The following is a 7,174-nucleotide window of genomic DNA, read 5'->3' as shown; positions in this document are numbered from 1 at the left end:
ATAGAATAGAAAAAGAATAGAGAAAGCTAGTGTTAGAATCATTATTGCTCCTAAATGTTACTGTAGTCCACTGTATGAAGAGTTTTTGGGTGTAATATGTCACAGTTTACTTTATTTTGCTCTCATCGCTTACATAAATGAACTGTAGTGTCCTGCACCCACTAGTAACAAAATATCAACAATTATATCTGCTGTCTGAATGATTTTTGCTTTGACTGTAACTACATACCATTGTGAGAAATGCTTTGGATAAATGAATGAATAAATGAAATGAAACTACAGGAGTGATTTATTCCAAGCTCTTATATTGCTCGTTGGCACAGTACTAGTTAGTAGGTTAGTGTTCAGTCTCTCCTCGCTCCTCAGACATCAGGAGCAGCTTTAAACTGAACGTCAAGCTCACACTTGACCGCGCTGATGCTGTCGATGCTCGGCTTGCTCCCTACGTGAGGGTGCTTGTTTCCCAGGGGAAAAGTCTCTGACCTTGGGATGCTTCTGGAGCCTCCGGCGACTCTCTGCTGCTCCTCTTGAACTCTGGAAAGGTGGATCTCCTCAACAGCCGGAGGGTGCTCCGAGATCTGGAGCCGTGCTCAAACCCGGTTTTGCTTCTGCGTAACGGCTTGAGGCGCTCCGGAGCAGTGCTAGTCGGCAAACTGCACCTCTTCTGATAGTAACAGTCATCAAATCTTCTGACGGGCGCGTCAAACGCCAGCTTCTTGGCTTTCTCGAGCTCCTCTTTGGCGCTTTTGCTGAAAGGAGTTAATAAAATGCCAAGAGGACCAGAAGCGGGCGCACAACTCGTTTTGGAGGCTCTTGGGGAATAAAACAGCGGAGGCAGGTGATTGTTGGGGCATTGATGCTCTCTGTGTTTCTGAGGAGGTTTTGGAGTGAAAACACCAGAGAACATCCGGCCTTGTGGTGATGAAGCATCACCTTCCCTCTCGTATTCCTCAATGGAGTCCATCGACTGGATTCTCTTCCGCGAACTGATGGATCGCTTACGGGTTAAACTGATGGGAAGTCGAGTCCCGTCTTCAAATGCATGGATCTGGAGAGGCTTCTCCTCGTGTTGAGCTTCACTGATGTTCACAGTGGAGAGTTTCTCAGCTAGAGCATCACCATCGTGAACTCTCCTGTAGACCGCGCTGATGCTGTCGATGCTCGGCTTGCTCCCTACGTGAGGGTGCTTGTTTCCCAGGGGAAAAGTCTCTGACCTTGGGATGCTTCTGGAGCCTCCGGCGACTCTCTGCTGCTCCTCTTGAACTCTGGAAAGGTGGATCTCCTCAACAGCCGGAGGGTGCTCCGAGATCTGGAGCCGTGCTCAAACCCGGTTTTGCTTCTGCGTAACGGCTTGAGGCGCTATGAACATATTCAGGTGAGGTAACCGGTTTACTGCTAACTGCATGGATCTGGAGAGGCTTCTCCTCGTGTTGAGCTTCACTGATGTTCACAGTGGAGAGTTTCTCAGCTAGAGCATCACCATCGTGAACTCTCCTGGAGTGCCTCAGCAGCGCCTGCAAGCAGCCAGTGTGTCTGAGATACCTGGCCACCTCCACTGCAGAGTTGCCCACCTTGTTTTGCCGCTCGATCTGGAGACCCAGCCTTTTGAAAGAGCGCACCAGGAACTCCACGACGGCCGAGCGTCCGGCCACGGCGGCGTACATGAACGCGGTGTTCCCCCAGGCGTCCACTGCCTCGGGATCCGCGCCGTTCTTCACCAGGATCTTCAACGCGTCCAGGTGTCCCATCTCGCAGGCGTAGCTCAGCGGCGTGCGGCCGCTCTCGTCCGGGAGATTAACGCTCGCCCTCTGCAGCAGAAGATTCACGAACCTGCATCTCGCAGGCGAATCCTGGAGGAACACGGCGGAGATCAGAGGCGTCTGCGCCCCTTCCGTCTCGGAGTCAACGATTTTCCCATCCAGAGCGTCTAAGACGAACCTGGCGAGGTGGAGCTTGTCGTTGGAGATGGCGTCCAGGAGGATTCCGGTGTCGGTTTTGGAGCCGCACTTGTCTGAGGGTTTGAGCATGTTTCCTGATGGAGGCTGATGGAGATCTGCTTTATACCACCGCGCTGTGGAGTTTCCACGACAACGTGAATCTCATCATCATACTTTATTGTTCGTAAGTGGATGTGTATTAATGTGCTGATTTTAATAAGGGCTTCAGAGAAACACACCGACTGAACCGTATGAATACATGTACCAATTATTGACTGGAACGCTGCTGTTCTTTGTGCTGGAGAGACTGAGACAACTCAAGACACCGACGGCTGTCGTCTTCATGGCTAAATCACACATTTGCAGCCTTGCACATTGAACAGTACTTTCAGTGACAGTGCTGTAGGCGTTTTGTTTGACAGATATCAGTGAAGTCTTGCTCAGAGAAATTTCGACACACACAATTTCACTTTTTTTTTAATACTGTAAAGCTGCTTTGACACAATCTGCATTGTAAAAAGCGCTGTATAAATAACGGTGACTTGACTCTGTTTTTGCCATCTACACGCTCTCAACCTACATACTCAACAGAGGAGACCACTGACAGTCTCTTATGAAAATTAACCATGGTTTTACTACAAAGGAAGCTAAAAAACATGGTTAATATAGTTAAACCATGGTTTTGCTACAGTTTAAACATGGTATTTGTAGTAAAACTCTGGATGTAGGGGAGCGCGCGGCACAAAGTAACACAGGGTTAGTTGTAACACACATGGTTTAAATATTTCCACACATGCTAGCATAACAAAATTTAAGGTATTTACTAGTTGCCATATCAACACTCTACAGAGAAAAAAGTGCGCCAAAATTCACAAATCTTTTGAAGATATCGCTGAGCATTTACTTTAACATAGCAAAAGTAAATTTCTGTCTGAAGTAAATTTTTCATCTCCGTTTTTAGTATTCATTTAAAATAAGACGAATCTGCTCGAATCTCCAATCTGTTATTTATCCGTTTAGATGGTTCTTTAATGCTTCGTTAATTAGCAGAAGACACTAACTAGTTTCAAATGCCAGTTGCGCAGATGGGGAACGTTGTAACTTTGGCCCGGTTTACACTTGGTATTAAGATGCGTTTTGGTCGATCGGATCACAAGTGGACAACTCTAAATATAAGTGTAAACAGGGTGTGAAACGTTTTGAGCTCATCCACTTTTGACCACTTCCAGAGGTAGTCGAAAACGCATTGGAGGGAGGGGAGTGTATCTCTGTGTTTTTCTAAATGTTTCTTCATCTATTTGCCCACATATTGTTATGAAGTATACTGTATAGCTGTGTGTTGTGATCAGGGCTGTCCCAAGCATGGCTGCAATGTGTTGATTGTCAAACTCCAAAATTACTTTTTTAAATTCTTTTAAAAATGCCATTATTTTAAAAGTTAATAATCTAATTTTATTGACAAAATATTTTAAGTTTGTCTTGCTTTTTTTTTTCTCATTAGATCAGATAACATTTTAAGCTGTCATATGGTAGTTACAATGTGCCCCTCAGATGTTAAAATGAACTCCACCTACGGGGCATGTTGTCACATTTCACTTCAATTTTTTTGGGGTAAATAAAGAAAAATGTATACACCGTAATAAACAAAGCAACATATTTGTACTAGACAAATGTGCAATTAATGTGAATAAAAAATTATACACTGAACACCACGTGGATTTACACAAACTGAGAAAGTCAAAAAGTGTCTCCCCTACAATTGGTAATTGATACGTGAAAAAAAAAACATGGTTACTACACTTTTACTATAATAAAAGCATGGTTAATTTTTGTAAGGGGTGTTTTACACATCTGACAAATCTGACATTTGCTGAACACTGATCACTTCTGTGAAATAAGTTTCCACAACAGTTTGTCAGTTCTTCTGCACTTTTCCAAGAAGAAGGTTAGAAACCGCAACTTTTCACAGTGAACAGAGGTTTGTCTCTCTGTTCTCGAACTATTTCAAATACAGTGAATTAAGCTACAAACTCCATCATAAAGCACAGTGTTTCTATCTAACATGTATTTTGAGCTGCAGCTCGTCATATTAATGGAGTGTTTCACTAGTTAGCAGTAAACCGGTTACCTCACCTGAATATGTTCATAGATTTGTGTTGGATGTTATCTTTGGAACGTAAATATGGATATTTTATTTGTAAACATTATATTGATGTGTATTAATGTGCTGATTTTAATAAGGGCTTCAGAGAAACACACCGACTGAACCGTATGAATACATGTACCAATTATTGACTGGAACGCTGCTGTTCTTTGTGCTGGAGAGACTGAGACAACTCAAGACACCGACGGCTGTCGTCTTCATGGCTAAATCACACATTTGCAGCCTTGCACATTGAACAGTACTTTCAGTGACAGTGCTGTAGGCGTTTTGTTTGACAGATATCAGTGAAGTCTTGCTCAGAGAAATTTCGACACACACAATTTCACTTTTTTTTTAATACTGTAAAGCTGCTTTGACACAATCTGCATTGTAAAAAGCGCTGTATAAATAACGGTGACTTGACTCTGTTTTTGCCATCTACACGCTCTCAACCTACATACTCAACAGAGGAGACCACTGACAGTCTCTTATGAAAATTAACCATGGTTTTACTACAAAGGAAGCTAAAAAACATGGTTAATATAGTTAAACCATGGTTTTGCTACAGTTTAAACATGGTATTTGTAGTAAAACTCTGGATGTAGGGGAGCGCGCGGCACAAAGTAACACAGGGTTAGTTGTAACACACATGGTTTAAATATTTCCACACATGCTAGCATAACAAAATTTAAGGTATTTACTAGTTGCCATATCAACACTCTACAGAGAAAAAAGTGCGCCAAAATTCACAAATCTTTTGAAGATATCGCTGAGCATTTACTTTAACATAGCAAAAGTAAATTTCTGTCTGAAGTAAATTTTTCATCTCCGTTTTTAGTATTCATTTAAAATAAGACGAATCTGCTCGAATCTCCAATCTGTTATTTATCCGTTTAGATGGTTCTTTAATGCTTCGTTAATTAGCAGAAGACACTAACTAGTTTCAAATTCCAGTTGCGCAGATGGGGAACGTTGTAACTTTGGCCCGGTTTACACTTGGTATTAAGATGCGTTTTGGTCGATCGGATCACAAGTGGACAACTCTAAATATAAGTGTAAACAGGGTGTGAAACGTTTTGAGCTCATCCACTTTTGACCACTTCCAGAGGTAGTCGAAAACGCATTGGAGGGAGGGGAGTGTATCTCTGTGTTTTTCTAAATGTTTCTTCATCTATTTGCCCACATATTGTTATGAAGTATACTGTATAGCTGTGTGTTGTGATCAGGGCTGTCCCAAGCATGGCTGCAATGTGTTGATTGTCAAACTCCAAAATTACTTTTTTAAATTCTTTTAAAAATGCCATTATTTTAAAAGTTAATAATCTAATTTTATTGACAAAATATTTTAAGTTTGTCTTGCTTTTTTTTTTCTCATTAGATCAGATAACATTTTAAGCTGTCATATGGTAGTTACAATGTGCCCCTCAGATGTTAAAATGAACTCCACCTACGGGGCATGTTGTCACATTTCACTTCAATTTTTTTGGGGTAAATAAAGAAAAATGTATACACCGTAATAAACAAAGCAACATATTTGTACTAGACAAATGTGCAATTAATGTGAATAAAAAATTATACACTGAACACCACGTGGATTTACACAAACTGAGAAAGTCCTCCCCTACATCCCCTACAATTGGTAATTGATACGTGAAAAAAAAAACATGGTTACTACACTTTTACTATATGGTTAATTTGGTTAATTTTTGTAAGGGGTGTTTTACACATCTGACAAATCTGACATTTGCTGAACACTGATCACTTCTGTGAAATAAGTTTCCACAACAGTTTGTCAGTTCTTCTGCACTTTTCCAAGAAGAAGGTTAGAAACCGCAACTTTTCACAGTGAACAGAGGTTTGTCTCTCTGTTCTCGAACTATTTCAAATACAGTGAATTAAGCTACAAACTCCATCATAAAGCACAGTGTTTCTATCTAACATGTATTTTGAGCTGCAGCTCGTCATATTAATGGAGTGTTTCACTAGTTAGCAGTAAACCGGTTACCTCACCTGAATATGTTCATAGATTTGTGTTGGATGTTATCTTTGGAACGTAAATATGGATATTTTATTTGTAAACATTATATTTTTATCACTTATTTCAGTTAATGTCATAACTAGGAAGCTGAGCCAGTAGTAGTGCTGACAGTGTCGTGTAAACATGACTGAAGACGAGAAAAGAGGAACAGACGAACCGATTCAATTGAGACCGCTCTGACTGATTCAAACTCGTGATGGGTGAAACCAAAGACTATAGAAATACAAAGACGGTTCACTCCGATACTAATAAATGGGAGAAACTGCAACGCGCAATATGGCGGGATAGTCCCGCCTTCTAAATGAAAGAGCCAATCGCTGATTGGTAAAATCATTGCATCACTGCAGCATCCGTTAGAAGCTTCGGTTCCCATAGAAACCTGAGGCTAGACCAGCCAATGCGCATGCGCGGTCATAAGCGCGTTATAACTGCGCATGCGCATTGGCCGGTCTAGCCTGAAAAATACAAATGCTATCTGAGCATAAGAAACAACATTCATGGGGCAGGTAATTTCAGATTTTGTTGCTGATTTGAAATATGTCATTTAATTGTGAGTTCGGCGGGCAGTTTTTGAGATTTCAGGATTCCCCTGTTCATTTAGACAGAACTTGGTCTTGTTTGAGCTGCCAAATAGGGCCACCGAGTGAACAGACTTTCCTTCAAAGGGAATCAGTTTGAAACTCTGAATCATTAAACCATTGCGTCGCAAAATGATTCACTGTTTCGAAGCGCTCCAATCGGATCGCGTATAGCGAATCATTTGATTCAGATCGGGATTTCAAATTGCGAATCATTTGATTTAGATCAGAACTTCGGAGCGGGTTCGCGAATTTCACGAATTGAATGATTCACGATCTGCGCTCCAAAGTCCTGATCTGAATTTATGGTTTGCGAATCATTATTCAGATCGGGACTTTGGAGCACGGATCGTGAATCATTTGATTCAGATCGGGACTTTTGATCGAGTTGGCGAATCCTTTTTTCTGATTTCTGTTTTTTTTTTTATTAAACAGTGCAAAACATCAAACCATTAAGACAGTATATAAAAACAAAACA

Source organism: Sinocyclocheilus rhinocerous, unplaced genomic scaffold, assembly GCF_001515625.1.
Source record: "Sinocyclocheilus rhinocerous isolate Xijiao unplaced genomic scaffold, SAMN03320098_v1.1 scaffold5236, whole genome shotgun sequence".
In the NCBI taxonomy this organism is placed as follows: Eukaryota; Metazoa; Chordata; class Actinopteri; order Cypriniformes; family Cyprinidae; genus Sinocyclocheilus; species Sinocyclocheilus rhinocerous.
Note: the sequence above shows the minus strand (reverse complement) of the source record.